Genomic DNA, 24,935 nt, shown 5'->3' with positions numbered 1-24,935 from the left:
CCACGATCTTATAATTCCACGAAGCTTCCAGAACACCGAAGATGGACCAGAGGGGAGGCCCAGGGCCCCCACACGTGGTGGCGGCGCGGCCAAGGGGGGGCGCGCCCCCCTGATGTGTGGAGCCCCCAGACCCCTTCTGACTTCGTTTCTTCGCCTATATAAGTCGTCGTGACCTAAATCTTCGACACGGATTGATGAAACTCCAGAAAACCTTCCAGAGCCGCCGCCATCGCGAAACTCCAATTCGGGGGACAGAAGTCTCTGTTCCGGCACCCTGCCGGGACGGGGAATTGCCTCCGGAGTCATCTCCATCGACATCACCGCCATCTTCATCGCCATCGCTGCTTCCCATGATGAGGAGGGAGTAGTTCTCCCCCGGGGCTGAGGGCTCTACCGTAGCTATGTGGTTCATCTCTCTCATTGTGATCTAGTTGAATATCATCTATGTGCTACTCTAGTGATGTTATTAAAGTAGTCTATTCCTCCTCCATGATGTAATGTTGACGAGTGTGTGCATCATGTAGTACTTGGTATAAGCTATGATTGTGATCTCTTGTAGATTATGAAGTTAACTATTACTATGATAGTATTGATGTGATCTATTCCCCCTTTCATAGCCTGACGGTGATGGTGTGCATGCTATGTTAGTACTCGGTCTAAATTGCAATGGTCTATCATGCACTCTAAGGTTACTTAAATATGAACTCCGGATGTTGTGGAGCTTGTTAACTCCGGCATTGAGGTGCTCTTGTAGCCCTACACAATGAATGGTGTTTGTCATCCAACAAAAGAGTGTAGAGTAGTTTAAGTTATGTGATCAATGTTGAGAGTGTCCACTAGTGAAAGTATGATCCCTAGGCCTTGTTTCTAAGCATCGAATCTATGTTTATTTACTGTTCTGTTGCATGTTTACTCGCTGCCATATTTATTTCAGATTGTTATTACCACTCATTTCTATCCATATTACTTGTATTTCACTATCTCTTCGCCGAACTAGTGCACCTATACATTTGACAAGTGTATTAGGTGTGTTGGGGACACAAGAGACTTCTTGTATCGTGATTGCAGGGTTGCTTGAGAGGGATATATTTGACCTCTTCCTCCCTGAGTTCGATAAACCTTGGGTGATTCATTTAAGGGAAACTTGCTGCTGTTCTACAAACCTCTGCTCTTGGAGGCACAACACTGTCTACAGGAAAAGAAGCCAATCCCAAATTCAATGGAGGCATGAACCCACTATCGAGCATAAATACTCCCTCTTGGAGTCACAAGTATCAACTTGGCCAGAGCCTCTACTAGCAACAGAGAGCATTCAAGATCATAAACAACACATATATGATAGATTGATAATCAACTTGACATAGTATTCCATATTCATCGGATCCCAACAAACACAACATGTAGCATTACAAATAGATGATCTTGGTCATGATAGGCAGCTCACAAGATCTAAACATGATAGCACAAGAGGAGAAGACAACCATCTAGCTATCGCTATGGACCCATAGTCCAAGGATGAACTACTCACGCATCAGTCCGGAGGCGATCATGGTGATGTAGAGTCCTCCGGGTGATGATTCCCCTCTCCGACAGGGTGCCGGAGGCGATCTCATGAATCCCCCGAGATGGGATTGGCGGCGGCGTCTCTGGAACTTACGGAGGGAATAAATAGGCGAAGGGGCAGAGTCGGGAGAGGCTCGAGGGGCCCACACCCTAGGGCGGCGCGCCCCCTTCCTGGCCGCGCCGCCAGGTGGTGTGGGGCCACCTCGACTCTTCTTCGTCTCCTCTTCAGACTTCTGGAAGGCTCCGTGCAAAATAAGACCGTGGGCTTTTGTTTCGTCCAATTCCAAGAATATTTCCTGTGTAAGATTTCTGAAACCAAAAACAGCAGAAAACAGGAACTAGCGCTTCGGCATCTTGTTAATAGGTTAGTGCCGGAAAATGCATAATAATGATATAAAGTGTATATAAAACATGTGAGTATTGTCACAAAACTAGCATGGAACATAAGAAATTATAGATACGTTTGAGACATATCAACCAACATGGCATAGGTTAGGGTCAGTAAAGCAATCGCAGCAGCAGCACATGCACAGCAGCAGCACACGCACGGCAGTAGCAGAGAGCACAGCAACAGCGGCCAGCAAGCCAAAGCAACAACACGACATGGCATCTCCATGAGGAGAAGCAGCCGCAGCTCAGCTAGAAGGAGGAGAAGAAGAGAAGAGAAGGGGAGGCGTACCTGGAGCAGAGCACCACGGCGTACCCGTGGCGGCGCGGCGGCACAGACCGGCCATGGTAGTGCCAAGCCGCGGCCAAGCCAGGCGTCGCCGAGCGCAGAGGCTCCAGCAACACCACGGCAAGAGCGCAGCAGCACCACAACGACCAGGGACGGCGGCGAGCAACGGATCGACATCGGATCCGTGCGGCCGTGTCGCAGCGAGGTTGGGGGCGAACAGAGGCAGTGACGAATGGCAGATCGACGCAGACCATGAGGTGCGCCGTCGAACGGCGATTCATCCGCGAACCATCTCGTCGCCGGAGGTGGCCGGAGACAGCAAGGATAATGCGGCGATGGTGGAGGCGACGATGGATCGCCAGAGAGCATGGGGAGAGCTAGGGTTAGGAGGAGACAACGTCTACGGCGCGACTGGGTCGGTTGGACCGAGTCCAGTGGGCTGGTCCAACCTAACCAGCTCGACCACCTGATAGGTGGGGCCACAAGGGCATTTTGGTCCTTTCAAAATTAACCATTTAATTGTATCTCTCCAAAAAATTTAGAAAATAAATATAACTCTAAAATAAAATAAAAATATGAAAACCACTCAACATAAAATTCTCTATCATAATAAAATATGAAATGGAATTTTTGAGACAAATGAAATTAAGTCATAATTTAATGAATATTATAATCATTAAAAATCACACCTCATATTTTTAATAATGAAAATAAGTCCATGACACCTTTTGGACTTTAAAAACACCTTGGCAACATTCCAAAGTAGTATTTTACCTTAAACAGAGTATTCCTAAATTATTCTTAATAAACACCTCTTACATGAAATAATAAAGCATCGGGAAGGGGGGAAAACCCTAAAATCTGAAAGCATGCATAATTGCTTCTTTAACCATTGCCCTTATTGGACAATGATGCTTCTTTCAGAAACAGAGGATCAGGGTCAATCCAAAACATCCAACTGCACTACATCGCAGTTGCTAGGCAAGTTCATCGCTTGCTCATTTCACTTGAGTATTTTTACCAAATTACTTGCGAAGTACTATAATTACCACCCTTGCATGAAAAGAAAAATCACTATTTTCATAACTATGAAATATGACTATGTGGTTGGCAATGGAACCATGGAATGTGTTGACATGGTGGAGGTTCCATTGCAATGGGTTTATATCCATCTAGGATTAAACAACAAATGTCGTCCAGTGATTCTTGTGCCGTAAAACTCGTGTTAACCATAAGATCTGGAGTGGGACGGAGTAGTCAATTGTATTTCCACCTCTCGTACATCAACGAATGCGCTTACCGTAGCAGTTGTGTCTTTCGAGAGAAAGTTGAGGGTGGGGATCCCATTCTAATTCCCCACGGTAATGCGGTCTATGATGGGTTGCATTGGCCGGCGAAGGACCATGGTTGCGACCTGGTAGTTATCGAGGTCGGAAGATATCCAAGTGATATAGCCCGGCGAGGACCCAAGGTCGAATTTGCAACAAAGGGTGGGTGTGCGAGGTAGCGGAGGAATACGATTGGCTAAGACCTTATACCGGGCCTCACACCAACGGAAGTGTGGACGGGAAAGCTGCCCGGTTGGCACCAAGGTTAAGATATCTTATGGGTAAAGCAACACACCTCTGCAGAGTGTAACGAATCGTGACCTGTCACTCCCTGTTCCGGGATTTGGAACTGCGAACGCTGCCAGAAAGGAACTCCATGAAGTTCTAGTAAACCGGTGAAGGCTGACGGACATAGTTCTTCTTAATGAAAGCAATCTTTTGAAGAAATGGTTATTAAAACCTGCATTGGTATTAGACTTTCTGGTCTAATGCCGTAGCTAGTGCATTAAACACCTCTTTTCCTATAATGAACTTGTTGAGTATGCTCGTACTCATACCTCTTATAATCCCCAGCTTAGATTGCCTAAATCGTCTTGAGGAGGACACCGACGACCAAGAAGGAGCAGATGGGATCTGCTATGAAGAGCCAGGCCTCTCCGGAGGTGTAGAGGGAGTGGATTACCTCATCGTCTACAGAGCCGGGGAGGGTTCCGAAGGAGAACAAGCGTAGACTATTCTTATAGTAGTAGTATCCGATCAGTACGAACACTTTAGTACTTAGCTGCTCGAGGAGAATAAATGTATGACCTGCTAAGACTTCTATATTGTAAGCTAAGCTGGGTTCACCTCGAACCCAGGAGTATTCCTCTCTGGACCTAGGAGGAGCTCCAAGATGATGTATATATTTGGTTTGTAATAATGTATGAATGAGTTATGGACCAGCTATGTTCTGTTGTACTACTCTGAGGGATGTAATATTTGCGGAACGGTACTTCGCGAATGTTATATCAACGTCTGGCATACTACAACATGTAGTGGTATGCAGGGTCACCACAGGCAGCATGCAGCTGTACTCGCGTGCTGCTGTCTCACCAGCAGAATCAGGCCAATCATTGGATTTCTCTGATCCCAATACTGATTCTGACGCTGAACACACTGATGATTCTGGTGCTGAAAACAATGCAGATTTTGGGGCAGATTCTACTGGATCTTCTGTGCATTCTCCTGGTGCAGTCTCTCCTGTGGCTCGTGTACAAACTCGACTACAAAAAGGTATAAAAAATCTGAAAGTTTATACTGATGGCACTATAAGGTATAGGTTGCTTGTATCTACAGATGAACCTCGCTCTCTATATGAAGCACTTGAAGATCCTCACTGGCGTGTGGCAATGGAGGAAGAACATGATGCCTTGATTAAAAACAACACGTGGCACTTAGTTCCTTCAAGTTCAGGTCGAAATTTGATAGACTGTAAATGGGTTTATCGCATCAAGCGACGAGCAGATGGTACTATTGATAGGTACAAAGCTCGTCAGGTTGCAAAAGACTTTAAGCAACGATATGGTATTGATTATGAGGATACTTTCAGTTCAGTTGTTAAGGCAACCACTATCAGAACAGTGTTAGCTATTTCAGTCTCTAGAGGTTGGAGTTTGCGATAGCTAGATGTCAAGAACGCGTTTTTGCATGGTGTTCTGGAGGAGGAAGTCTACATGAGGCAACCACCAGGTTTTGAAAATCCCAATGCTCCTCATCATGTTTGCAAACTTGATAAAACTTTATATGGTCTAAAACAAGCTCCTCGTGCATGATATTCTCGACTAAGTTCTAAATTACATGATCTTGGTTTTGTTCCTTCCAAGACAAATACTTCATTGTTTCTTTTCAAGAGGGCAGGAATCACTATCTATATTCTGATGTATGTTGATGATATCATAGTCACCAGTTGACGTGGGCATAACCCTTCGGGTACTCGACGTTGCCATACCCGGTGCAGACTATGAAGCTGGACCAGCACAAGGACTCAACAAGCTGGACCTGCACACGCCTCAACTTGGACTACAAGGAAAGAAGACTCCAATATGAATCCTACTAGGACTCTTGTAAACCCTAGCTTGGCTGATATATAAAGCCGAGCAGGGGCACCCCTTAGGGACATACAATCAGCAACATAATCATAGAGGCGACACGCCTAGAAACCGCAACCCGCGGATTAGAACTAGACTAGATCCAACAACTCCGCCCAAGGCGGCCCCCTGTACACCTATATTCATATACTGGATTGCTAGCAGGACGTAGCGATCCTCCACCGCGGGGACGTGAACCTGGATACGTCGTGTACCGCCTCGCTCCCGGAACTTCCGTCGTCGCCTTTCTCTAAAACCCAAACCCCTCATGGTAGGCATTGCCGAGGAACCGCCTCGACAATTGGCGCCGTCTGTGGGAATAGCGACGCTAGATTTTGTCATCCGGGCGGGATCCGTTTGAATCATCATCAAGCTCATCATCGGCTAAACTCGACGGCGCGCGGACAATGCAGCCAGCACTCCCGACAGCCAGGTTGTTTCTACCTAACTCGTTGATCTGTGTTAGGGCATCTCCAACCGGGCGACCCATCCCGCGCCCGCGCGTTCGGATGGGTCCAGCCAGACAAAAACCCGGCCCAGCGCGCGGACCCATCCCTAAAACGGATGCCCGCGGCGTCCGGATCGACGCAAACCCGGCCCAAATCTTGGCCGGGTTTGCGTGGCCGTGGACGCGAAAGGCTGGTCGCTCGCGTCCGCCCCTTGTCCGCCCCTGGCCCGCGTGTCATAGGCATAAATAATATTTTTCATTAAAAAGAACTCATTACATTTTTTTTTAGCTACTACTTCTATCCTAAATACGTACGGGACCGGCGGCCTCGCCGGTGACTCCTCGCCGGCTCGCCGTCGGGGCCGTGGATTTCACTCGACGCGGGCGGCCTGTACGCGTGAGGATTCCACTCCAGCTTACTACGGGCTGGGTGGCGCGTCGGCGGCGGCGCGGGCGGCGGCGCGGGCCTCGGCAGCTTGGACGGAGGCCATCATCCTCCTCCTTTCCGTCCGCGCACCTCGGGCGCGCTCGCGCTCCGCCTCCTGCGGCGGAATCATCCGCTTCCCGCATAGCTCCACCTCCTGCAGAGCGGCGCGTTCCACAGCGGTGCGCGCCTCAATGCGGACGCGGGCGGGGGCCTGGGCCTCGTGGTTCTCCTGCCGCCGGCGCATGCGCTCTTGCCGGCCGCGCTCCGCCGACTCAGCATCCTCTCGGGCGCGCCGCTCGGGGGACAGCATCTGGATGAGGTGACGGGCTGCTCGCATAGCGAGCAGCTCGTTCTTCTTGCCGAGGAGGTCGCCTAAGCGGCGGCGGCCGGCCCGCCAGATGCCCTCGTGCTCCTTCGTCACGCGCGTGAGGTCGGCGAGTCGCTCCTCGATGGCGGCGTTGATGTTCGCCAGCGCGAGGTCCTCCTCGTTGACGGGCTCCTCCGCGGCGGCCGCCCCCTCCTCCGCGGCCTCGTACCAGCCGTCCGCGGTCTCGTGCCAGCCCTCCGCGGCCGCCTCCACCATCTCCGCGTCACCGGCCTTCTGTGCCGCCGCCTCGGCAGCGACGCGGAGCGCCTCGTCGTCGGCGACCCACCGCGAGTCCGCGCGCTCCTCCTCCACCGTCCGCGGGAACCTGGCCCGGGCGGCGAGGGAGAGCTTGGCCCATGTGGCCTGCAGGGTGCGCGGCATGGCGACGGAGAAGGTGGAGGGGAGAGGATGGTGTTGCGGTCTGTGTGAGACCGCCGCCGTCTTTTATAGCCGGCGGCCTGGCGGGAAACTTGGGCGGTCGCTCGCGCCAATGGCGTTTTCGCGCGCGCGGGAACCTTGGTGCGCGCGGGAACTTTCCCGCGCGTTCCACCGCCCACCATGGTTGTCCCGTCGAGGCCTGCCATGGCGCAGCGCCGCGCAAGGAAGACGAACCACGTGGCGTCTCTTTGGGTCGCCGCGTTGTGCGCAGCGTGCGACCCAAACGGACACGCGGACGCGGGGCGCTGTCCGCGTGTCCTAGCGGCGACCCAAACGGCCCAAAACGGACGGCCCAGCGCGTCCGTTTGGGTCGCCCGATTGGAGATGCCCTTACCAATCAATTTTGCGTGCAACGTCATCGGCAGTAGCGCTCATCATGTCCAAAGACGTGTGCAGTAGCGCTCCGATCGAAAGTGTTTGCTAGCACTTGTTTACTTTCCTGTATCGCTTGAACTATTCAATCAAGCACCAAAGCTAATTCATTGTTTCTTTGTGAGCACGTACGGGAAATCAATCTGCTGCGTGCCCACCAGCTTAATCAAGGCAAGGCTCGGAAACGTACAAGAACTCCGGTAACGATTTTTAGCCACGAACAACTTCGTCGTCATTTAGTATGGAGAAACCTACATCGACGTCCAACACAAGAACCATCAGGTGATATATTTCCAGTTAATTACTACTTGCAATATTTATTTTGCCAAATATATTTTGGCTCGTACTATTATTTGCGCGCAGATTTTGTGCTGTAATATGACTGCAGATCGGAACAAGCTTCGACTGCTTCACCGCGCACAGTCGCCAGGTCCGGGAGCTCGCTTGCTGCGTCGTGGGCTTGATATATTCGGGAGCTCGCCCCGTCGACTGCTCTGCTCAGACGACCGTGCTCGCCATCGCGCACTCTTCTTACTTGGGGGCTCGCCTGCCGCGGACCCGACATTACGGACCCGATATATTCGGATGCTCACCCGCCTCGGATCGGCCATATCGACTGCATCCTCTTCATCGACCACGTTTGCCTGGCGCCGGCATGAATTATCTTGGATGGCGCAATTATCTCGGCTGCGCCCGCCGGCATGAATTATCTTGGATGGCGCAATTATCTCGGCTGCGCCCGCCGGCATGAATTATCTTGGATGGCGCAATTATCTCGGCTGCGCCCGCCGCGTGAATTATCTTGGGTGGCGCAATTATCTCGGCTGCGCCCGCCGCGTGGATTATCTTGGATGGTGCAACTATTTCGGCTGCGCCTGCCGCATGGACTATCTCTGTCCGCGGACTTATTTCGGCTGCGCCTGCCGCATGGTCTATCTCTGTCCGCGGAATTATTTTGACTTCTCTGGCCGCGGAATTATTTTGGTTGCGCCTGCCGCATGGACTATCTCTGTCCGCAGGAATTATTTCGACTTCTCTGGCCTCGGAATTATTTCGACTGCGCCCGCCTCACGGACTATCTTTGGCCGTGCGACTATTTCGACTGCGCCTGCAAAGCTAAGTGTCCCTCTTTCTTTCGCCACACCCGATGATTGGGGAGGCGCCATTACGTCGTTACCTCCAGTACTCTCGATTACTCGGTGGATTTATTTTCCCCGAATCAGTGGATTTATTTTCTCCATTATCTATGATTACTCGATGGACTTATCTTCTTCGGCTCTGGATATATCTTCTCCCGATGCACTCTCGGGTTGGTGGATTCATCATCTGGAATATTCAATGGATATCATTTTATTTAATATCGACCCGATGCGATCCCATCGGGAGCGCTGCAATTACTCGGGATCTCCTGGAAGGTCTTCAACTATTATGTCTGTTCCCATCGGGAGTGCCGGTTCGCTAGAACCCAAGAAGACATGAAGACTATTACTCCCATCGGGAGCGCCGGTTCGCTGGAAATCGAGAAGACATGAAGACTATTACTCCCATCGGGAGCGCCGGTTCGCTGGAACCCGAGAAGACATGAAGACTCAAGTTTTGAAGAACTGCAGTAATTCGGGACACCTGAACTACATCCTCAGGAACCTTGTTTGTATATTTCAACGAACATCGGTGCGATGGAAAATACGCCCAGAGATTGCACTCTAAAAAAGCCTCTGAAACTACGAGTGCTATGATGCAAAATCAATGGGGACCTTGCTCTTTTTCCTTTGCTATAGATGCCTCAAAGAGTGCCGCAAATAGCAAGGATCATGAAGCAACGGGGACATTGCTCTTTTCCTTTGCTATAGATGCCTCAAAGAGTGCCGCAAATAGCAAGGATCATGCAGCAACGGAAACCTTGCTCTTTTCCTTTGCTATAGATGCCTCAAAGAGTGCCGCAAATAGCAAGGATCATGCAGCAACGGGGACCTTTCTCTTTTCCTTTGCTATAGATGCCTCAAAGAGTGCCGCAGATAGCAAGGATCATGAAACACGTACGAAAACGACCCACGGTCAAGACTTACAATCGGTTGAAAGCAAAGTTGCGCATACAACAGGTTTAGCAAAACCTGCAACACGAGCTGATCACTCATAATGATTTGCTGACCAACTAGTATACATACATCTAACGGGCAATTAAGATTTGCTCCTTCAAAATTTGCCAACGGCATTAACACGGTAAAAGTAAATATACATGTATCTACCGAACAAAAGGTCTCGACTACGCAATCCAAACACTTGGATGAAGTAGCCAAAATACCTATTTCGACTTGAGTTTATTCACGGTTGCAAGCATCAGTGCCCAGACTCGGGGGCTACTTCCATCGGGAGCGCTGGACGCACACCCGATAAAAATCATCGGCTCCTCCCGGGTATCATCTGAATTATCGGCTCCTCCTGGGCCATCACCCCAGTCATCGGCTCCTCTGGGCCATCATCTAGATCATCGGCTCCTCTGGGCCATGATCTTAATCGTCGGCTCCTCTGGGCCATCATCTTAATCGTCGGCTCCTCTGGGCCATCATCCCAATCATCGGCTCCTCAGGGCCATCATCCCAATCATCGGCTCCTCAGGGCCATCATCTCAATCATCGGCTCCTCTGGGATATCATTTAATCATCAACTCCTCTATCTAAGGCATCATCAGAGTCATCGGCATCAAGTTCTCGGAACTTGAAAAAGTCTACGGTGTTTGACTTAGCATTTTTTACACCCTATGCATAACTATTTCATATTTATCTACAGGCTCGGGGGCTACTCCCATCGGGAGCGCTTGTCGCGCACCCGATAAAAAATATGGCAACTTCGCCAACAAAGAATAAAGTTGAAGACATCGGCATCAACAATCAAGATCTTCGAGTAGTACAACTTGAGTCTATGCGTGGCTGCAAAGCACCCGCCCATAGACTCAGGGGCTACTCCCATCGGGAGCGCTTCGCGCACCCGACAGAAAGCAACTTCGACTCTACATCAAGCACAAGATTCAACAGATGATCAAGACATTCAATGAAGACAACTTTAGTCCCTGCCCGAAGCTTCACTTCGGCCAGATACTCGGGGGCTACTGACGTGGGCATAACCCTTCGGGTACTCGACGTTGCCATACCCGGTGCAGACTATGAAGCTGGACCAGCACAAGGACTCAACAAGCTGGACCTGCACGCGCCTCAACTTGGACTACAAGGAAAGAAGACTCCAATATGAATCCTACTAGGACTCTTGTAAACCCTAGCTTGGCTGATATATAAAGCCAGGCAGGGGCACCCCTTAGGGACATACAATCAGCAACATAATCATAGAGGCGACACGCCTAGAAACCGCAACCCACGGATTAGAACTAGACTAGATCCAACAACTCCGCCCAAGGCGGCCCCCTGTACACCTATATTCATATACTGGATTGCTAGCAGGACGTAGCGATCCTCCACCGCGGGGACGTGAACCTGGGTACGTCGTGTACCACCTCGCTCCCGGAACTTCCGTCGTCGCCTTTCTCTAAAACCCAAGCCCCTCATGGTGGGCATTGCCGAGGAACCGCCTCGACACCAGTTCTTCTAATGGTGCTATTTCAGCTCTGCTTCGACAGTTAAATGAAAATTTTGCTATCAAGGATCTTGGTGATTTACATTATTTCTTAGGCATTGAAGTGAAGAGGTCGCCAAAGGGGTTGTTATTAACCCAGGAAAAGTAGCAAACTTGGTATGGCAATGTGTAAGGCTGCTCCTACACCCCTATCTACTACAGATCCTCTGTCTCTTGGTGTTGGAGACCCTCTTGGCGTTGAAGACAATACTAAATATAGAAGTATTTGTCGGAGGTTTGCAGTATCTTACTCTCACCAGACTAGACTTGGCTTTCTCAGTAAACAAAATATGTCAGTTTTTTCATGCTCCAACTACTGCACATTGGACAGCTGTCAAGAGGATAATGCGATATGTAAAGGATACAGTTGGTTTTGGTATAACTTTTCAGCCAACTTCATCCACACTTTTAAGTACTTTTTCAGATGCAGATTGGGCATGCTGTCCAGATGATAGGCGCTCTACTGGAGGTTTTGCTATATTCATTGGACCAAATTTGGTCTCTTGGAATGCTCGAAAACAAGCTACTGTTTCAAGATCCAGTACAGAAGCAGAGTATAAGTTACTAGCCGATGCTACAGCTGAAATGATCTGGGTTGAAGCTCTTCTGAATGAACTTGGAGTTAAATTGCAAGAGAAGCCATGTCTTTGATGTGATAACTTGGGTGCCACATTCTTATCTGCAAATCCAGTTTTTCATGCTCGTACAAAACACATTAAAGTAGATTTTCACTTTGTTCGAGAAAGAGTTGCGGCGAAGAAGTTGGCTATAAAGTTTATCTCTAGCAAAGATCAAGTTGCAGATGGTTTTACTAAAGCTCTTCCTGTTAGAAATCTTTATGAATTTAGGCGTAATCTAAATCTTGTACCAAGTTTAGATTAAGGGGGACTGTTGGAAATATTAAACAATCCCTCGTATAGGGTCTGGACGTTGCTCCTACTCGGTCTCTGTACACGCCACGCTCAGGGCTCTTCTGGTGCTATATCAACACGCAACCTGAGACCCGATCAGGTCATCGGTTCCAACCTAGTTCGTCAATAGAAATAACTGAGTGTTATTTCCTTGGCGAATCTCTCAGTGGAGTGGAGACGATACGCTTCATCTAGATCTGGAGGAGCTCCTACACCGAGTCTTGTGTTCAGATTTCACTAGAAGGGAATCTATATCAATCATCAAACTGAGGAAAGAAACAACTAAGCATACATCTACATCAATCATCATACATCAGCTGACCAGCAAGCAGTCCACAAAAATGCCCAATTACACATTCTAATCAAAACAGAACCAAGTGGCTCATAAAAAAATTGTAGCTCGATCGGTGCATGACTGTGAACTGTGAACACTTCATAAAAAATGCAAGGGAGGAAAATCAAACTCAGGAAAGGTGCTATCGTGAATTTCGTGTGAACCTAAAGTTGTTCCGTTGCACAGGAAAAATAAGAGGATCAGAGGAGGCGAGTCCTCAAACAGCAATCCCTGCGCTCCCTAAAGACACCGATGATGCGTCCCCTACAGGCACAATTGTAGTGCTCTGCATCCTTTGCCGCCGACTCCACGGTCGCCATCTCCCTAGTCGTTACCGCCGCGATCAGCAACTCAGGGTTGTGGTCACGCCACGCCACCATGAGTCGTTTGAGAGAGAGGCAAGATGAGATAAGGTAGATGGATTCACCTTCCTACACGCCGATGTCGCGTATGCCGCCATCACGCGCCGTGAAACCCCATCGCATCTGCTCGAGCCCACTCGTGCCCTTGAGGCGGCACCACCACGCGCCCATAAACCGCCACTGGTAAACGCAGGAGGAGCGTCTCGGCGGGGCAGACGTGCGACGACCCTAGCCATCCCCTCCGCTCCACGGACACTTGACCGCTGCATCCTGCGCCGTGGAGCTGCTCATTCTCCGTTCTCGGGCGCACCACGACCCGCCGACTCCCTGCTGCCAGCCCGCCGGACACCGCCGCACAAGCCCACCGGATGCAACCGCCAACCCCCCGCCGAGAGATTGCTAATGGTGGCTAGGGCCCGCTCCACGGACACTTGACCGCTGCATCCTGCGCCGCGGAGCTGCTCATTCTCCGTTCTCGGGCGCACCACGATCCCCACCACGACCCGCCGACTCCCTGCCGCTAGCCCGCCGGATGCCGCCGCACAAGCCCACCGGATGCAACCGCCAACCCCCCACCGAGAGATTGCTAGTGGTGGCTAGAGCCAAGGAGCTGGAGCGGGGTGCCACCGGTCGAGATTGCCTGGAGGTTTGGAGAAGGGGAATGAGGTGCGGGAGAAATCGAGAAACCTGAGGAGAGAAAGACGAAGAGGACTCTTGGAGAAATACCACACAACTGTAGAAAAAAAAAGCTTAGTCAAAGCGGTGCCACTGCCACGGAAGCTAAAGATATAGCCACACCACCGAACCACCCAAAGAGCCACGCGTTGGCAAGAAATCAAACTTTTGTCTACCACCAAAATTGCTAGGCAGCACCACAACGGCACACAGGAAAAGACAGCAGGAACTAACCACAACAATAGCCATATGTGTCAGCACAGCAGTAACTCACAAATGGGGCTCAAAATTCTTACTGTTCCCAAATAATATAGTAGTTATTTGCATGATTGTGATTAGCCAACTTGTCTTTATGTGGTGGTGAAGTTATATTCTCAGATTGTGTTGTAATCCATATGCCGCTGATCCATATCATGTTTCATCATTGTTAGTAGTTCCTCATGTTTCTGAGGGCATAGGATAAATTGGCTATGATTTCAACATAATATGCGATGAGTATTTAGTCAAGTTTTAATATTTTTATGTGGTTCTATGATGGTAATGTGCGAACGTCGACTACATGTTATTTCACCTTTTATGAGCTTATAGGCTGCACCTTAGAGTGATGAAGGGGGTAGGAAGGGACGAAATGATAGAAACCATTTTTCAATTCTTAGTTGCGATAGTCGGATTTATATTGGGAACCTTAGAACTAACTGTTGTGGTTGAACATTTATTTCTTAATGATTCCTGAGTTTGCTCATTAAATTGGCTTTAGGGATATGGGAGGATAAATGGCTAGGTAACACCACACTCTGAGAACAATATCCCGTTTTGTACATTTTTTTTCACCACAAAAAACGACATGCTCGCTAATTAAGGTGTTGGAAACTTCCCCACTAAATGTGACATTCATAAGTGATCTCGCTGGTCCTAGGCTAGATGCTTGGAATGAGTTACTATAGCGTTCGGTTTTGGTCTAGTTGACTCAGGGGTTTGACGAGTTTCGATGAAATTTGCATGTAAAAAAGCTTTAATCCAATTGGTTTCGGTGGATAATAACAAAAAAATGGAAGATGAAGATTCCGTTAAAAAATAAAGTGTTCGTGTGGTATCTTCATCGAGGTGTAATCCTCACTAAGTACAACCTTGCGAAACACAATTGGCATGAAAGTATAATGTGTGTCTTCTGCCATCAAGATGATACCATCAAACACTTATTCTTCTAATACAAATTTAATAGATCTGTTTTATCAGTCATCTAGATAGGTTCGACCTTATACCTACCACACAACATTGCAATTATACTCAGCAATTGTCTAAATAATGTGAATTCTAGGTTTAAATTACTTATTAAGATGGGAGCACTTGCCGTTATTTGGTCAGTATGATTACGTAGATATGACAAGTTTTTTTATGATAAAATCTACGCTTTGTTTATGGCTATCTCTACAACGTGTGGAGCGTCGCGACTTGGAGGTGACTATACAGTTGGATGATTCAAGGGGAGATATTTTTATTTAACATGGATAACAACCGAATCTTTTTAGGCAATTGTGTCATATATATATATATATATATATATATATATATATATATATATATATATATATATATAGATCTGCTATTCTCGAACCGGTTCGAGAACCTTTCTGAACTTCCGGGTGTTTTCCTAGTGAACTTCTCGACGGAATACCATAATTCTATGTTCGTGCAGACAATATTTTCATGATGATTTTCAAACCGCTTATCGGATTGATGCGTATAATATACCGTTGGATTCGCACGGAAATTTTGCAACTTTTTCGTGTTCATTGTTTTCCCAAATTATATATTGATTAAAACTAATTTGAAATATACAAAACGACGTTTTCGCGGATTTCTCTATTTATGTACAGTTTTGGGGTTCCAGTTTTCAAACCGTTTATCGGAATGATGCGTATGATACGTCGTTGGAAAGGTGCTGACAAGACGCACCTTTTTCATGAAGAACACTTTTCTAAATTCTTTATAGTTTAAGAGCAGATTTGAAAATACGTGATTACATTTTTCGAACTTCTCGGTTTTTCGAACTGTTTTTTGGGGCTTATTTCCGAACCACTTATCGGAATGTTTCAAATGATATTGCGTTGAAAAGATATTGATTAGGCGAATCTTTTTCATGTTGAATGTTTTTCCAAATTCTAAATGGTTTTAGTTTAATTTCAGAAATACATAAAAGTGAAGATAACGCCGACACAAGAACATTTCGAAATTGGCTCATCTAGATTGATTAGGTGTGGCATTGCGATATGTTGGAGTATTAGTAGAGTTATATTAGTGCTAATTGTACGTTGAGTTGGTCGATTTGTGCAATCGGTGGTTGTACGGACGATTTCTATGCGTATGATTTCCGTCCAGAAAAAACAGAGTGCAATAGGTGCTCGAATATAGAAGTGAACTTCCTTATATCTGTTAGTGAACTTCCGATCGCGGTATAAAAGTTTCAGGCATGTAATAAAATTATAGCGAACTTACATATGGAAACCATCCTCACAGGCTTTGGTTACCCCAATCGACCCCCGCAACATACAATTGGCAATAATATGCCTTCATTAGTACTCCAACATGCCGCCATGCCTCAACATGAAAATACTTCCAACGGTATTTCCAACGGTATATTTTCACTCCTCAACATTGTAAGGAGTGAACTTCCATTTCAACGAACCACTTGTGAACTTCCTAGTTTTTTCTAGTGAACTTCTTGACGGAACACCAAAATTGCATGTTCGTGCGGACAATATTTTCATGTTGATTTTCAAACCGCTTATCAGATTGATGTGTATAATATACCGTTGGATTCGTATGGAAATTTCTCAACATTTTCATGTTCAGTGTTTTCCCAAATTATGTATTGTTTAAAACTAATTTCAAATATACAAAACAACGTTTTCGTGGATTTCTCTATTTTCGTGCAGTTTTTTGGGTTGATTTTTGGAACCACTTATCAGATCGAGGCGTATGATATGCCGTTGGAAAGCTAATGACTAGGTGCACCTTTTTCATGAAGACCACTTTTCCAAATTATTTACATTTTAAGAGTAGATTTAAAAATACGTGATTTCAGTTTTTTACCTTTTCGGGGTTTTGTACTGTTTTGGGGGTTTAATTTCCAAACCACTTTTCCAAATGTTCCAAATCATATTGCGTTGAAAAGATGTTCATTAGGCACAACTTTTTCATGATGAAGTTTTTTCCAAATTCTAAAAGGTTTAAGTTTAATTTCAGAAATATGCAAAAGTGGAGATTACGCCGACACGAGAATATTTCAAAATTGGCTCATCTAGATTGATTAAGTGTGGCATTGCGATATGTTGGAGTATTAATATAGTTATATTAGTACTAATTTACGTGGCATTGGTTGTTCTATTTGTGCAATTGAAGGTCGTACTGACGATTTCTATGTGTATGATTTCCGCCCAGAAAAATAGAGTACATGAGCTACTCGAATATAGCAGTGAACTTCCTTATATCTATTTAGTGAACTTCCAATCGCGATATAAAGTTTCAGCACTATTTTTAAAAGTGGGCTTCAAGATATTTTATATGGTGAACTTCTGAAGTTCATTCGGTGAACTTATGTTTCATGATATTTTAAGTGAAAAAAAATAGTTTTGTGAACTGAACTTTTAGTGGCATGATGCATAAGGTGGTCTTCCTTCCGTAAAATAACTAACTCCCAATACCAGACAAACTAAACTCCGATGAATATGAATGAACTTCACCAACCACGCCAAATTGTTTTGTATTTCTACTTGAACTTGCTAGTTCTTTTTAAGTGAACTCACACAATGGACGAAATGAACTGCTGAAAATAGAAGTGAACTATTTTATGTGAACAAGTGAACCTGGATTTCCCCATGTCACACTACTTTTATATACATGAGTGCATAGATCAAATGAACTACTCAGCCTAAATATATACATCAACAATATTCTACATATCTGTCAGATTGTAATTACTTTTGACGGTGGCTATCAAGCTCCATCTCCCGTTCAATGTCTTTGTTGGGCGCAGTTGCAGCCGTTGGTGCATGAACAGCCCAGACTAAACTGAACCAGCAGCAGCGACTCAATATAACGAGCAGCATTTCACCACTGAAAAATAGAAAGTTCGGTACTAGTAGGAGCCGCCAGTATGAGCCGGAGCGGCCGCACTAGAGCCCTCCATCAGTGCCACACAACTGGGCAAGTTGAGTGAACTCCTGGACAAAAGGGTGAACTGTTACAAAACTGAACTATCAACTTACATAAAATGAACTGCGATAAACAAGGGGCAACACAGCAGGATTAGACGCACGGAAATGAAAAATGAACAAAACTTACATATATTAACCCGAGCACGATTATGAAGATGCTGCAACAGGAAAGAACAAACTACCAGCCATGTTACATAGTATACCCATATCACTACATAGTATACCCATCTACGTTTTTCAACTTTGCTCAGAAATGAATCACCCCAATGCTGCGGCCAGGTGCTTGGTCAGCCCCTGGAGGGGCGGTGACCATGCTCGTTGGATTCCACAAGGTTAGCCCGGTGGTCTCAAACTTCTACTTTTTGTAGTCAGACACGCATCAACACATAAATGTACCATATTTTACCCATGCTTAATTCATTTTTTCCATGAAAAACAGAAACCAACAAGCTGAACTTCTAATAGATGAAACAAACACCCAGAAGAACAAAAGCTTTATTTTCTATTGGCAGGTGGGACCTCTTGGTCGACATATGTAGTAATCTAAGTTGTAACTCACCATAGTGTCTTCCAAAGCGAAGCGTCGAGTTTGATCCTAAATAAGATTACGTCCGCCAACAGTAACACTGAAATTCTCCACATCGATATCCCAAATGGTTGACCCACCAATATTATTATGATTTTCATAAACTAGAAGAGGCTTTGAGCGCCTCCATTTTGGCAGCATGCATTTAGTATTGGGCCTGCACCAACAAGCAACATGTTAGCTCCAAATTAAAGTTCAGTGTTCAAAGCAGTTTTCGCTACAGACAAAAAAATGCTCACTGTCAAGAAAGAGGGAACTTAGAGACATTAAAGAGTGAACTTTTGCAAAACCTTTTCTCGACATGCAAAGTTGAATTTCCAAAAAATTAAATGACCCTGCGAAAATATGAGATCCAGCTCACATAATATATACGAAAATCATGAAACAAATTTATTTCAGAAAACACACAGTATGAATTGATCTTTGCCAGCAATAGAATTGAACTTCCTTGAAGTTATAAGCATATTGTCAAAACTGAATGAATTACTGCCTAAAAAATGAACTGAACTCCTTTTTGGTCCTAATCCAACTGCTATAAAAAACCAAGAGAACCGCTCGATGCTGCACTCAGGAATATGAGTAGGTCCATTTTCATGTACTGAACTGGTCTAGAACAAAGAATGAACTTCTTTAGCAATTGCAAGAATAAATTATTGCAAATTAGAGGAATGTCGACACAAACAGATAAATACTTGTGGAAGTTATTCTAGAAACATAGTGCTTCCTGCCAACAAATTAAGCTAACTACTGCAGGAACAAGTGAATTTATTTTGGGCCAAGAAAACTGAACTTCCTATCTGCACGAAGTGAACTTTTATCGATACAGCCCTCCTCGGAAAACAGAAGTGAACTAACATGAGCGATCCCTAAGGATGATGTAGTGAACTTCGTGATAGAAAAATGTGAACTTTTCTTCCTCACGAATAAATTTCTACTTTTTGCCAATCAAAAATGGTGAAATCCTGCGACTGATGAAGTGAACTCCACCGGCAAACAAAATGAACTTGAAATGTGCATGTTTTTCACCCTCACTTGGTTGTGTTTTTTTAGTGAGCTACTGAACTCCATGTCTATTAGTAAATAGATGTACACTAGTAGTCTAGTACTAGCTCAACTAGATGATCTAGTACTCCAGCATGTTTAGCCAAAAAAAATATGCAGTGCCTAAACTCCTCAGGCCATACAACTTAAACGTATCCCTTAAATAAATAAAAATGAACTTCACAGCAAAACACCTTTTCTGTTTCTCTTTTGAACTGAAAGAGACATTATGAAACAGCCTCCTGGAAAATAATAAGGGAATTTGCCAATGGTGAACTACTACTTTTTTTGGTACCAGCCTGAAGGCATCAACCTCTATTTCTATGTGTCAAATAGATACAAAGGATGCATCAAAGAACAGAGAAACTCTAGAGAAAAACTAGTAAACAACATCAATGCATCGGCTAACAAATTAATCAACGGATCAAGCTGCTGCTTTGCTATTGCTCAGCTCAATTTGAAACTCTTGCCCATAGAAAATGTGAACTCCTCTTGTCAAACGAATTGAGCTTGCTCGAACAATAAATGTGAACTTCACAACAAAATGAACTTCTCATTTATTATGAGGGACACATCGACAACACATATATGATTCTCATTTCTTGCAAAAAAAATTGGTATAGGAGCCAAACACAAAAGTGAACTGCTAGAATACATAGAAGTGAATTGTTGAGATACAATTTTAGTAAGTGTACCTCTGTCCGTCTTTTTCATCTTGTACATGAATGTGGAAAGAGCACTGGCATCCCATGACACCACAACATGGGCAGTTCAGAGAAGTTGTGGCGCCGGTCTTGTGGTCGATGGTGCCTAGCAGTGCATCTGAGTTAAGACACGGGGGTTGTGGACGTGCTTCAGTTGGCAATGATGAAATAAAATATGAGTGTAGAGCAACACTTATTACCCAGTTTGGTTAAAAATGAACTTCCTGATGTTATTAAATTGAGCTTCCTGATATTTTTTCCCGCAACAATGGGGTAGGACTCGGGCGTACGCAGGGGCAACGCATGAGCTCTAAGCACGGTGGACTTCCCGATGGGGGCACCCGATGGGGGCACGGTGAACTTCCCGGATGAAATCACCTGAGGTAAAACAGGAAGAATTTTAGTGACCATGCCCTGTGAAGGTGATTTTTCATACATAAGAAATAATAGATGAATTGGCACACACACATGACATCCTATAGCTTGTGAATACTGAATATCAGGACAGCTAGTAGAATAAAGATAGTTAAGCCATGCACACTACCAGATGACAAATTGCAGCGAGACAAACACAATATGAACTTCTAGCATGAGACGAACTGGACTTCACTTTTTTAACGGTTCAGAACTTCTGAATTATCTTGATGCTTACTACCATTTCTATTACTGCAAAATGTGTACTACGCCAATCAAGTAATGTGAACTTCAAAAAAAAATCTCACAGTTCTTATCAGCATAAAAATCACACATTTTCTAGATTAACATGTATGATTCATTCTAGTAGTATACTGCTATTGCGAAACAACTGCACTTCAAGTAAATGAACAATGTACTGCATGCGTAGTTCTCTTATCTCTAATTTATAATGAATTTGAATGCACCAGAATGTGAACAAGAGTGAACTTGTGTTTTTCATGTACTGAACCCGTCCAGAACACAGAGTGAACTTCTTTAGAAGGTGCAAGAAAAACATTTTTCTATTATAGGAGCATCAGCACAGACAGACAAATTAATGTGGAAATTATTGTAGAAACATAGTTCTTCCCCTTTAGAAATGAAAGCAAATACCCTTACCTTCACAGCACATGGCAAGGAGAAGTTCAGAGGATCCTCGGGGGAGTATTCGAACACGCGCTCGGGCGAGTCCAGCTGTTCTTCACAGTTCACGGTGGTGTGGACTCTTGACGCCCACACGGTGGACTTCACGGTGGGCCACATGACGTAGGTGGAAGCGCTGGTAATCAATCAGGCGCATCACTGGAGAGCACATGATGCCACGGTCTCATTGAGGTCTGGAGATGGAGGCCTGGAGCGTCCTTCGTAGGAGTTCGGAACGTCACTTCGGTTCTGCACCCTCAAGCTCTGCAATAGCAAACTGTCACATTGTGAGAAAGTGAACTTCCACATAAAAATTGTGTGACCTTGCCAACAAAATGATTGACACGGCGAACTCCCAGGGAAAAAACATGTGAACTTCATGCATAGATCAAATGAACTAATCGGCTGAAATATATGCAGTTTGTCCAAGTATGTAATGTCTGCAATTTTTACATATACAAATTGTGAACTTTCAAGTGCATATGAATTGGACTTCACAAGAAAAGAAATAAAAACTACATGTGTGGCATGATCGAACTGTTTTTTCAATCCAAACTAAACTTCCTCTAATGAATGAACTCCCCGTGAATACCAAACGAACTACCAAAATGATGAACTTTTTGGACGGAAGAAGGTAGAGTTACAAAATGAATAGCACTTATATTATTTTATATATAAAGAACTGCCTATTTTCTCCTATGTGCACTTCCAGCATATACTTTCTATTAGTTCTCTGTAAACTAGCATGCAAGCAGCATAAATTAGACAGAAAAGTGGATCCAAATATAAGAAAAGTATAGACACAGTGAAGAAATTAATCACACGGTTGGATGGGACAAGAAGCAGTATAAATTCAACAGAAAAAGTATCCAAATAAAAAACAAGCGGACACCAAAAATCGGCCGCATCTGCGTCTTGATGATAGGTGCCAGCTGAACCAAGCACATAAATCATCCAAAGTGCACTTCACATCACCAGTTGGTTGACGTCACCAGCAGAAGCGCAGGTCGAGCAAAACAACAGTGTAGTTCTCCAAGATTCATGCCACTATGGGTCGAAACTGAGGGGCAGAACGGCACTGGCCGGTAGTGCGCACGCGGGAGGCAGTCTCGTGAGAGTTGACTGGCGGCGATTGCACGCAAAGGCGGGAAAGTAACATCTACATGAGGGTGAATTTCAGAGTTAGGATCCTGCATATTCAAAGTTCCAGAGCGAAGTGTCGTGCATCTAAACTGAAATGAGCTTCCTAAACATATAAAGTGAACTTGCCCCTGTGAAAAAATGTACTTTGCTTTTTCGTACCAATAGATCAACGGATTATGCATTTTCCATCTACGACCCTCTGAAAGAAAAACCAAGTAATATTTATTCTGTTTTTCATAGATCTATTTTCATCTCTCACCTACTCAAAAATCACAAACGGAGTGCATCCTAAATGACAATACTTTGAATCTTAGTTAATAAATATTCAGAAAGTATTGTTTTGTATGATGTGATCATCCAACCTTTCTGCAAATAAAACACACATAATCTGTAAAAAAGATCTCACGGACACATACCCAGTAGCAGCAAATTAGTAGATGGGGCGAGAGAGGATGGAGTCCCAAGGGCGGCCCTGGCGATGGCTTCTCAGGCCGGTGAGCAGGGCCACGGCTGATGGCGCGTTCTCCATTGAGCAGGGTAGCGCGCCGGGAAAATCAGCGAGGTGAGAGCGGGTGGACTCCCGACGCGGCTCATGTGGACCCTCATGGCGGCGCATACTGTCGACCCCCGATGAGCGGCGCGCTGGGTACCCTGGAGGCATGAAGGGGAGGGGCGGAGCTGTGCGGGGGGGAAGAAGGCCTGAAGCTACGCCAGATTCTATGGAGGCAGGTAGCACTGGGAAGCCGCGGTGGGGGTGGGGGATTTCCCGGTGGCGAGCGGTGGAGGTGGGGGTCCTCACGGCGGCGCGCTCGGTGGTGGGGGCCCTCAAGGCGGGCGCTCGGTGGTGGTGGGGGCCCTGTCGGCGGCGCGTGGTGGAGGTGGTGCGTCGGACGCTGAAGGTGGAGCCCCGGTGGCGTGCTGGGCGGGTGGCAGGCGGCGGTGGCGCGCGATGCGTGAGGTGGGCGACGGCAGCGCGCGGGCGGGAGGTGGGTGGCGGCGGTGCGTCGGCGGTGGGAAGTGGGCCGGCAGACGCACAGTGGTAGGTCGGGCGGGGCGGGGCGGATCTGTTCGTGGTGTTGCGTGAGCGGTTGTATGTGCATCCTAGTTATGCAGAAACCAAACGTAATGCTTAAATCTTTTAAGTAATAAAGTGATCTTTATAGAAAAATAAACCAAATTACACAGGTACGTAGAACACAAAATTGGATTGGTTTTTTCGAAACAAGCTTAAGTCCAGTTAGTGATATGCTTAAAATGACGGATGTTTAATCTATCTGCCACATTTTCTCTATCCGTTACATGTTTTCTAACTTACTATCTAGACTGATAGAATGATTATGTCGGCCACTACTATACGTTAAATAAAAAAATTATGGTCTACAATTTGTTAATCTGAATACCTGAAAGAATACTAATTGCTAAATTTATGTTTTCTTTTACTTGAGACATGTCTAAATCGAACATGGTGGTTTTTTCGAGGAGGCTCGTTGTTTCAATATGTAAACAACTACACACCCTCCGATAGCTTACCCGGAAAATGAACAATGAATACTCACCAAAATCATCGACTAAACTTGTAAAACTTTTTTTTTTTTTGAGAATAAAACGCTGCGTTTTATATTAACTCACTGAAGCATCCAGTACAAGAGTGTTTACAATACTAGCCGGTGGAACACCAAGCCAAAATCTATTAACCTTATTAACGCAGCCTTCTTTTGCTAACGCATTGTATCGGCCCAGGAAAAAATACCCTCATATTAGATTTGTTTGTTGCTTTTATTTTGTGCATAATCATGGCATCAATCACCTTGCATGTTTTAATAAAATACCTCAATAAAATTATTTTTATTAAAACCCTATGTTTGGTTGCAAAATTATTCCAAGGTTTAATAAAACCCTCCCACCTTTATTCCTATTTTCTATTGAACCGAATAAAAATTATTTTGAAAATGTTTTCAATTGGTTTACAACCAAATGCCTAGTTTTTGTAAATAGTGCCACTATTTTAAAATCTTATCAAACCTTCCCTCTATCCCTTCTCGTTCCTGTGAGTAAAAGAAGAGAAGAAGCATATGATAAAAAGAGGAGGAGTGAAAGAAGCCCACCGAAGCAATCTACATATTTCTTAGTACTTCGCTTCTGTACCACCACCAAAGCTCACCTTTCCTTCTCTCCCGAGTTCAGCCCACCACCGAACCCATCCTCGTCCTCCTGTACGGCAGACCATCGAAGCTAGCCACGTCGACATGGCGCTGATGTGACGGTCGATCAAGCTGCAGCTCCCTCCCATAAAATTCCTCCGCAGCCGCACCAACCCTAGCCTGCTCTTTTCCCCTACCGCCGCCACTCTCTTCCGCTTCTCTTTTCTCCCGCTCGTTCCATGCTCGACCTCGTCCGCCGCCGCTAGCCTACGGCTGCTCACAGCATCGACGCAGTCCGTCCCGACCTGCACCTCCCCAACGCCTCCCTGCAGCACCACGTCGAGCCAAGCACGG

General features: G+C 45.8%; 2 long non-coding RNA genes across 2 annotated transcripts; both read right to left on the bottom strand.

Annotated features, from left to right (window-relative positions):
• Positions 1 to 17,486: 17,486 nt before the first annotated feature.
• Positions 17,487 to 20,534, bottom strand: LOC124693472. The gene is made up of 3 exons (XR_007000030.1): positions 20,400 to 20,534; positions 20,191 to 20,305; positions 17,487 to 17,874 (listed from the first exon to the last, which is right to left on the bottom strand). It is a non-coding gene; the product is annotated as an uncharacterized LOC124693472 (long non-coding RNA).
• Positions 20,532 to 23,099, bottom strand: LOC124693473. The gene is made up of 3 exons (XR_007000031.1): positions 22,857 to 23,099; positions 21,274 to 22,456; positions 20,532 to 20,577 (listed from the first exon to the last, which is right to left on the bottom strand). It is a non-coding gene; the product is annotated as an uncharacterized LOC124693473 (long non-coding RNA).
• Between the last annotated feature and the right edge of the window lie 1,836 nt (positions 23,100 to 24,935).

Source organism: Lolium rigidum, chromosome 2 (assembly GCF_022539505.1).
Source record: "Lolium rigidum isolate FL_2022 chromosome 2, APGP_CSIRO_Lrig_0.1, whole genome shotgun sequence".
Lineage (NCBI taxonomy): Eukaryota > Viridiplantae > Streptophyta > Magnoliopsida > Poales > Poaceae > Lolium > Lolium rigidum.
Note: the sequence above shows the minus strand (reverse complement) of the source record. Positions and strands in the feature narration are given on the sequence as shown.